We start from the raw sequence: 10,515 nt of genomic DNA, 5'->3' as shown, positions 1-10,515 counted from the left end.
ATCATATTACAACTAAGGAACTTAAAGGTTGGCAAGTCCAAGGGGGCTGATAAGATACATCCAAGGGTCCTGAGGCTACAGATGTATTTACTAGGCCACATCACATTTGAGAAGTTGTGGCAGTCCAGTGAAGTTCCCACTGACAAGAAGAGGAAAAACATAATCCCCAGTTTTATAAAGGGAAAAAAGGAAAACCCAGGGAACTACAGGCCAGTCAGTCTCAGCTCCGTGCCCAGCAAGATCATGAAGCAGATCATCCTGGAAACTATGCTAATGCACATGGAAAATAAGGAGGTGATTGGTGACAGCCAACATGGTTTCACTAAGGGCAGATTGTGCCTGACAAATCTGGTGACCTTCTACAATGGGGTTACAGAAATGGTCAATAGGGAAAGAACAACCGACATCATATATGTGACTTTGTGCAAAACATTTGATATATTGTCCTGCACAACATCCTTGTCTCTAAAATGGAGAGACGTGGATTTGATGAATGGACCGCTGGGTGGGTAAGGAAGTGCCTGGATGGTTACACTCAGTCATAGTCAATGGCTCGATGTCCAGGTGGAAATCTGTGATGTGTGGTGTTCCTCAGAGGGTCAGTTGAGCACTAACATCTTTGTCAGTGACATGGACAGTGGGATCAAATGCACCCTCAACACATTTGCTGATGACAATAAGCTGTGTGGTGTGGGAGGGCTGAGGGAGCTGGGGTTGTTCATCCTGGAGAAGAGAAGGCTCCAAGGAGACCTTATAGTGGCCTTCCAGTACCTAAAGAGGGTCTACAACAAAACTGGGGAGGGACTCTGTCAGCCAATGTAGAGATAGGACAAGGGGGAATGGTTTTAAACTCAAATTGTGTAGATTTAGATATTAGGAAGTAATTATTTACTCTGATTGTGGTGAGGCACTGGCATAGGTTGGCCAGAAAAGCTGTGGATGCTCCTTCCCTGGAAGCACTGAAGGCCAGGTTGGATGGGGCTTTGAGTAACCTGGTCTAGTGGAAGGTGTCCTGTCCATGGGAGGGTGTTTGGAATTATATAACCTTGATGAGTGATTTCAGTGTTACCTAACAAGGACTCAACACATGTTCTTTTCAAAATGGTGAATGAATCAACAGAGAGAAACAGCAAAATTTTAGTGCAACTTTTGAAATGTGGATCTGCAGTTGATCTTACTATGTGAGCTGATGTAGGAAACGAACATTCATATTTCCACTGCACCATGCTGCTTCAGTACTTGAGTGATAATCAAGAACCATTTGGCAAGAAGCAGAAAAGATGTAGATATGGCTTCTGCCACAAAAACCACAGACTTTTATCAATTCATTAATTTTTGCTTGGTTTTGCTGACCCTCAGTGGAATTACCTCAGTAACAAATTGTTGCTGAATTGAAAGAATGTTATGAAAAGAGTTACACAGTTCTATTACCTGTAATGCCTGAGAAGATACTTAACCCTCACAGCATTTCTCCTGTGCTGCTTTTGTTATGCTGCCCGTACTCTTCTCTTTTATATTGCTTCTGCCATTGTAATTCCTGTATGTATAGCTGGACAATAAACCAGCTTTAAGTATTTTCTGGTTAGTAGACCCAGTGGGAAGCATCTTGCCTATGTTGAAAGGTTCACATGGTCACCAGGAGCACTGCTTGGCTCTTTTTGGGGAGTAGAACTGACTATGCACTGGAAAATATTTATACAGGATAGCACAGGACTGGCTCTCTTGACACAGTCCTTCCTCCTCAAAGAAAGCAGGTATCAGCACAACTGCATGCTAATGTTTCTGAACAGCTTCCAGACCAAAGGTGGCTTGCAGCCACCAGCACAGACTGGAAAAGCTGGCCTGCATTTCTCTGCACCTGACTGTACTGGTCCCTTAGCTTCCAGCTTAAGAACTGGATTTTGAGTTACTGAGGACATAGTAATGTTTTCTACAATAAATTCCCTGTTATTCTTTGCTGCTGTGTCAAGCAGGCTTACTGTTCCAGGCATCCATCTCGATATGTATGGGTAATCAGATACAGAACATGTATCTTTGAGTCAATAGGAAAAAAATGTTTCATTTCTCAAGGTGCAGTCATAACTATAATTGCAGTTCAAACCCTTTTAATGAAGGTTTATGTAAAGAGTGATCTCACGTGTCCTTCATAGTAGCTTTGGTATTTTAATTTTGTCTCAGCTACTTTACTTTTCAAATTAGACATTACTTATATGTGGTGTTTGGTGGCAAAGCCACGTGGAGGTTCTTTGGGTTCATATGGCCCTGTAAGGTAAAACTATCCTCACCCTAAGGAAATAGAACATGAATGACAGGGAGATGGCTGGCATTAGCTATCATAGCATAACTCATGTACTCTATATTGCTTATACACTTCAATTTCTAAAGATATCCTTTGTGCACAGAAACAGACACACTTGGTGTTCAAGGAACTTCCTTGTTAGTTGTGTCACTAAATCAGATAGAAGATCTTACATTGAAGTAGAGGATGGGTAATCAATAAGGGAGTGTTTTGCCTCCCCTGGTATGCTAAAGGAGAGATGGATCCTGATGAAAAAGTACCATGTGATCACACTATCAACATCTGCATCCAAAAGCGCAGAGGTTGAACTGAAGTTGCACAAGCAAACCTGACTATTTTTTGTAACTTTGAAATGCTTGACTTTGCAATAATATTCTTTTCAAGTTTGAGTATGTCAATAGTTTTGCACATGAGGAAGATGCACATTTAGGTGAGTCATCATAAGTACATATTTTTTTAAACCATAAAATAATCATGAGGACTACATGTAACTGTTAGTGTTCAGTATATATACAAAGGAGTATATGTGGTTTTGCAATATTTGCGAAGTAGATGCCATTCCTGTTACATAAAACAGAAACAGTTTGCATCTGTAATGTTACTTGTATACATTTAATCCAACCTGATATTTAGTGGGGCGGTTTGTAACAAAAAACAAAACAAAACAAAAGTGAAAACAAAAACCAACCCTGTATTAAATCCATCTTTTTACATTCTGAAAAGGATTAAAATTATTTCATCAGAAAAGTGGAGTTAAATTTCTCCATGGCTTACCAAGTACAAGTATTGCCAACTGAAATGTTTGGCAATTCAGCTAAGGTTGAAATATCAATACCAACCACAGGCATGCATTTCATCTTTGTCAGGCACTTTGGTGGAGAGGAAAGACTGAGGATTTCTCTTAAGAATGTCTTTATAAAAAGTTTATAATGTAAAAAAGAAATCTATATCAAAGCTATATTGTTGTCACAACCTGAATGATTTATGATTAAGCAGTGTGGGATCATTGCAGTCCTTTTACTACATCATATTTTGAAGTGCCAATGCAAAACTCTAAGAACAGTATCTTAAAATACTGCAGAACATTGTTTAGCCTAAAGGGCAGTAGCTGATTTTATATCCTTTTCACTTTTTTCATGTAGATATTTTCAAGTGACAAGAACATCATAACAAAGCAAACTAGTGTTTATTTAGCTTTTTTTTTCTTTTTCTTTTTTTTTCTTTTTTTTTTTTTCCTTTTTCCCGTTTTAACTAGAAAAACTCTTTGTTCTTTGAGACATGGACATCAGAGAACCTCTTTGGTTCAAAGACTCAAAATTTTGGACATAAAATTTTTGGACTCAAAATATTTCTACATATATGAATGAAAGTTACAAAAAACACTAATGATATATCAAAAATAATAATTACTATAGAGTGTTATCTTTCAGAGAAGGAACTAATTACCCAGAACTATTGCAGCTTTAATAGCACCTCTCTCATGAAGAAGAGTCCCTTTATCTCCTGCTCCCCCTGTATTATTTTTCAGTTGTCCAAAATCCACAATTATTTGTGCAATGTCACTTTTGTATACCACTTTCCAACTCCAAAGAAATACTAATCCCTTTGATCCCCATTGGATCTATGGAATACCATTGAATGCAGTGTTTATCTTTAGCTATAGCTACAGCACCATTGTGCAATCATCTTTGTGATTTTTTCTCTGATCACCTGTGATGGCACATGCAGTAATTTCTGAATAAATGTTATGCACTGGATTTTTCTGGGTATAAATTCTCACCACTTGGACACCCTCTGATTTAGGCTGACTATGCTCCCAACATGGTATCTAAAGGCATATAAAAGATCAATTTAATGATCTTTCTACTACACGAATACTTAATCAAATGATTTTCTTAAATTAATCTTGATAATTTTTACAGAGTTTTAATTCTGAAACTTATACTATGATATCTCTGGGATTATTTTTGCCAGATCTCAATCAAAATCAATTCTGTAACCCTGAATTCAGGTTAGACCTACCAGTGAAATTATGAATCTGGCTCTTCAGCCTCAGAACAGTCATGCTCAAACTCTTCCACAGTTTCATATTTATTTTTTACTTAAAATAAAATAAATACAGTTGTCTTTCCTTTTTATTTTCAATGCAGTACCCCACTATTTCTTGTATTAATTTCACGCTGATCTGACAAATAATGAGCTTATGGGGAGATCCATGAGCAGGGAGTTCCTCAGTGAATGAATAAAGAATTTGAACAACCATATTCAATAATATTAAGAATTAACAAATTCAATTATGTATCAAGATTTTAGTGGTTATTAGGACAGATCATGATTTTTTTTCCAAATAAAAGCTTATTTTCAGAAAATACCTATTCTCTGAAACGCTAGCATACCTATCAGCGTCAGAGAATCATAGAATCATAGAATGGTTTGGATTAGAGGGGACCTTAAAGATCATCCAGTTCCAGCTCTCCTGCTATGGACAGGGACACCTTCCAGTAGACTAGGTACTCGAAACCCCATCCTGCCTGGCTCTGAACACTTCCAGGGATGGGGCATCCACAGCTTCTCTGTGCCAGTGCCTCACCACCCTCAAAGTAAAGAATTTTTTCCGATTATCTTGAGTATCATCATGCGGCACTTACAGGGCAACCAGGTGATCAGGCCCAGTCAGCAAGGCAGGTCCTGCTTGACAAACCTGATTTCCTTCTATGACAAAGTGATGTGCATAGTGGATGAGGGAAATGCTGTGGGTGTGGTCTACCTTGACTTCAGTAAGCCTTTTGACACTGTTTCCCACAACATTCTCCTCAAGAAACTGGCTGCTTGTGGCTTGGACTGGCGTACGCTTCATTGGGTTAACAACTATTGGGATAGCTGGGCCCAAAGAGTCGTGGTGAATGGAGTCAAATCCAGTTGGAGGCCAGTCACTAGTGGCGTTCCCCAGGGCTTGGTACTGGGGCCAGTCCTCTTTAATATCTTTATCGATGATCTGGATGAGGGTATCTAGTGCACCCTCAGTCCTCAGTAAGTTTGTAGATGACACCAAGTTAGATTCATGTATTGATCTGCTTGAGGGTAGGAAGATTCTCCAGAAGGATCTGGATAGGCTGCACCGATGGGCTGAGGTCAACTGTATGAAGTTCAACAAGACCAAGTGCCGGGTCCTGCACTTGGGGCACAACAACCCCAAGCAGAGCTACAGGCTGGGAGATGAGTGGTTGGAAAGCTGCCTGGTGGAGAAGGACCTGGGAGTATTGGTTGATAGTTGGCTGAATATGAGCCAGCAGTGTGCTCAGGTGGCCAAGAAGGCCAAGAGCATCCTGGCTTGTATAAGAAGCAGTGTGGCCAGCAGGTCTAGGGAAGCAATTGTCCCCCTGTACTCATCTCTGGTGAGGCTGTACCTTAAGTACTGTGTTCAGTTTTGGGTCCCTCACTACAAGAAGGACATCGAGGTGCTTGAGTGAGTCCAGAGAAAGGCGATGAAGCTGGTGAGGGGTCTAGAGAAAAAGTCTTATGAGGAGTGTCTGAGGGAGCTGAGATTGTTCAGCCTGGAGAAGAGGAGGCTCAGGGGCGACATTATCGCTCTCTATAGTACATTAAAGGAGGCTTAGCAAAGTGGGGGTTGGTCTATTCTCCCACGTGCCTGGTGACAGGACAAGGGGGAATGGGCTAAAGTTGTGCCAGGGGAGGTTTAGGTTGGATATTAGGAAGAGCTTCTTTAGTGAGAGGGTTGTGAGGCATCGGAATGGGCTGCCCAGGGAAGTGGTGGAGCCACCATCCCTGGAGGTCTTTAAAAGACGTTTAGATGTAGAGCTTAGTGATATGGTTTAGTAGAGGACTTGTTAGTGTTAGGTCAGAGGTTCAACTCGATGATCTTGGAGGTCTCTTCCAACCTAGACAATTCTGATTCTGTGATTCTGTAAATCTACCCCCTTCCTTCCCCACGACCCTCCCCCTACACCCCCCCCCCCCCCCGCACCCTCCAAAGTACTCAGTAGACTGGGAGCAGTGTCAAAACTCAGTTATAACACCAGCCCAAATGTAGCCAAAAAAGCACATCTGACTAGCATCTGATATCAATTACAGTAATCCATACTCTTTTGTTCCCCTTCCCCTTTACAATGTGACTCATGCACTGCTGGCAAACAGGCTAGCTCATTTGATATGTTTTACTCACTGCTGTAATTGCACCATTTGTTGTTCAAGGAGACGTACTGTTTTCTTTCTATACTGATTATCTTAAGCACAGATCATAATATTATCTTCTCCAACTTTACTGTATTCCTAATAGATGATGGCCAAATTTTCTTTCAGTCCTATAGAAAATGAATATCACATACATTTTCCTTTATTTTCTGAGCTTAATTCCTTGCAATCCTCCTAGAGTGTCTATAACAGATAATGGCTATTTTTTTTTTTAATTATTATTATTATTTTTTTTTTTTTCTGCAAGAATTGGTATGTTGTTCTGTAGAGGCAAATGACTTCTGTCTAGGGAGGTTTCAACTGCAGAGCATCAAAAAACTTTTCCATTACGCTTATGTTTCACCAGGAAATACAGCATGCCAGGACTGACTCGATCTTACAAATGAAGGAAATGGCACAGAATAGTTAAAAGTTGTAAGGCTCATTTCAGTGGATTTGTTTGTTTCTTTATTCCATTACACTATAGAATTAAAAATCAGTTACAATATCTAACTTTTTATAAGATGGCATATATTTTAAAGGAAAAGATAACACAGACAACTAGTCTATCATCAAAAATGTCAGGAGATACATAGACTACCATGTGATGCTTTTATATTCATACTTTGGTGAGCTATTCTTTGAAAATGAGATTTGATTTCATTTTAGTGCATAAATATTTATATTCTAAGATGGCTGACAGATGTTGACAAAATAATATATATCTCATCTGCCTGAATATATATGAGAAAAAATGTCATGGTTCTATACTTTTGATACCTTTAAAAGTAGAAAGTTATTTCTAAAGAGGCCCAAAAGTTCAAACTACAATGAATATGGAAACATTGTTTAGTATAGTTGTTGTTGTTCAATTTCTGTAAGTGTGGTGGAAGAACAAAGAAATATATGAAAGACAGAATAATGGACTGAAAAAAAAAATATATAAAAAAAGTTCATCTGGATTATCAGGAGAGGTTTTAAATGTTATTGAAAAATATGCTTTAAGACCTATATGCTAAGCTCTGTACTCCACTGAGTGACTCAGGAGCCTTCCTCTGAGTAGATAATGCCTTGAATAGACTTGACAGATGCAACAGTAGGAAAGGGCCATTGCATATATCCAGCCCATACTCTGTGATATTATTAGTAAATGTCTCATTAGTCTCAAGATATCTGTTGCACTGTTAGGTTTTAACTGGAATGCTTCAGACAACTGGAAGAAGAAAACTGAATGAAGAAATAATGAGAAAGGTGAGTATGGGTAAGGAGAAGAAAAGGCAATTTATTCCAGAAAATCCTGTAAGACGAAGAGGAAAAAAAGAGGCATTTGTGGTGATACCACATCAGTCAAGTCTCATCTCAGTATTAAAGGTTGACATATGGGCTGAAAACCTTTTGCCCTTGATGACATATACAGGAATGATGCAGTCAGAATTGACATATAACTGGTTCTTATTCTACAGGCCATCTAGCAGGTATTCACTTACGGTTAACATGATGGCAACAAAGATCTGACCTGAGTTCAGATCACATGCCAAACCCATGTCATGGAGTGCTGCAAATGATTATAAACCCACTGTTACCACAATACAATGTATACATGCTTTTTATTTTTCACATGCTACATCACCTCTCTGGAATTTCTTCAAAGAATCATTAAGACTGGAAATCAACTCCAAGATCATATGGTTCAACTATCCTGCTACCACCAATAATACTCATTGAACCATGTCCCTAAGTATCACATTCATCCTTTTCTTAAATACCTCCAGGGACAGTGACTCTACCACCTCCCTGGGCAACTCGTTCCAATGCCTAACAACTCTTTCTGAGAATAAATGTCTCCTAATTTTCAACCTAAACCTCCCTGGCACAGCTTGAATCCATTCTCTCTTGTTCTATTGCTAATTATGTGCAAGAAGAAGCTGATTCCAAGCTCCCCACAACTCCCTTTCAGGTTGCTGTAAAGATCAATAAGGTCTCCCCTGAGCCTCCTCTTCTCCAAACTAAACAACCCCAGTTCCCTCAGCTGCTCCTCACAAGACTTGTGCTCCAGGCTCTTCACCAACTTCGTTGCCCTTCTGTGGACACACTCCAGAGCCTCAATGTCCTTCTTGTAGTGAGGGGCCGAAAACTGAACACAATACTTGAGATGCAGCCTCACCAGAGCAGAGTACAGGGGAACGATCATCTCCCTTTTCCTGCTGGCTAAACTTTTCCTGATGCAAGCCAGGATGCCATTTGCCTTCTTGGACACTTGGGCACACTGCTGGCTCATGTTCAGGTGAGCATTGACCAACTACCCCAGATCCTTTTCCTCTGTACAGCTTTTCAGAAACTCCGCCCCAAGCCTGTAACATTGCATGGGGTTGTTGTTGCCAAAGTGCAGGACCTGGCATTTAGCCATGTTGAACCTCATCCCCTTGGCCTCTGCCAAGTGACCCATCCTGTTAAGGTCCCTCTGCAGGGCATCTCTACCCTCTGGCAGACGGACACTTCCCTCAACTTGATGTCATCTGCAGTCTTACTGAGGGTGCACTCAATTCCCTCATACAAATCATCAATAAAGATATTAAACAGGATGAGCCCCAACACCAACTCCTGGGGAACACCACTCATGACCATTTGCCAGATGGATTTAACTCCATTCAGCATCACACTATGAGCCCAACCATACAATTTTTAACCCAGCAAAGAGTGTACCTGTCCAAGCCATGGGCTGCCAGCTTCTCTGGGAGAATACTGTGGAAATCCACGTCAAAGGCTTTGCTGAAGTCTAGGTAGACTACATCAACAGTCTTTCCCTCCTCCACCACGTGGATTACCTGGTCATAGAAGGAGATGAATTTGGTCAGGATGGAGATGAAGTTGGTCAGTATTAAGAGATGAGTTTGCATTATATATATTGAGTAAAATGGCAAAGGAAAAAATAATTAAAGCAGAATGATGTTTCAGCCCTTTTCCCATGAGTCCAAACAAAATCTTATCTATTAAAGCATAATTTTGTTTAGTTCTTCTCATTTTCCTTTATAGCCATGCTGTTTGGGAAATGCAACCATGGCAGAATGTTCAGAAATCAACTCATAGAAGCTGATGTTATTTAAGTATAAATAAAAGTACATGTGTGAGACACACCCTGGGTAGGCAGTTACTTTAATCAGTAACAATACATAAAAAAATATTTTATTGACTAGTTAGTTCTTTTTGTTCTTTGCATACCCTATGTTAAATTACAGTACTGGCAACACTTCTGCTTCTAATCTTCATGATTCATGCCGTTGTTAATGTCTGATATACAAACTATGTCTCAAAATCCCCAAAACTGTGAATTTCCTCCAATTTTCAGTCTTTTACCTAGACAGGACTCCTACTGACTTCAGGGGAGCTCTTCACTGGGAAAGGCCAGTAGAACCTCAAGGCTATATAAAACCTCAGCTTGGTTAGTTTACTGCTGAAAGTAATCTCTCTCAAGAACAAATGGAGACCTCCAGCACAAGCAAAGAAAGTAGAATTTTAGTCTTTGAAATCATGCATGTTTGTCTGGTGGATATGCTACCAAGTATTATAGTAGCTTATTAAACATCACATTCAAGTGCTTTGGAAGTCTGACAATTGCTTTCAGGAATTACCATATATTTTACATTACAATATCCTTCTTCAAAACGAAGTTAAAAGTAGGACGTAGTTCAGTTGTGAAGCACGTTACACTTCTCTTTGTTGAACTTCAGGAGGTCCATGTCAGCCAATTTCTCTGGCTTGTCCAGTTTCCTCTGGATGTCAACAAGACCTTCAGGTATATCAGGAACTCCTCTCAGTTTTGTGTCATCTACAAACTTGTTGAGGGTGCATTTTGCCCCATCATCCCGATCACTAATGAAGGTGTTAAACAGGATTGGACCCAGAAAAAGAAAAAGAAGGCCAAGAGCATCCTGACTTGTATAAGAAGCAGTGTGGCCAGCAGGTCTAGGGAAGCAATTGTCCCCCTGTACTCATCTCTGGTGAGGCTGTACCTTAAGTACTGTGTT

The sequence above is a fragment of the Anas acuta genome, chromosome 3 (assembly GCF_963932015.1).
Source record: "Anas acuta chromosome 3, bAnaAcu1.1, whole genome shotgun sequence".
Taxonomy (NCBI): domain Eukaryota; kingdom Metazoa; phylum Chordata; class Aves; order Anseriformes; family Anatidae; genus Anas; species Anas acuta.
This window is presented reverse-complemented; position numbering follows the sequence as displayed.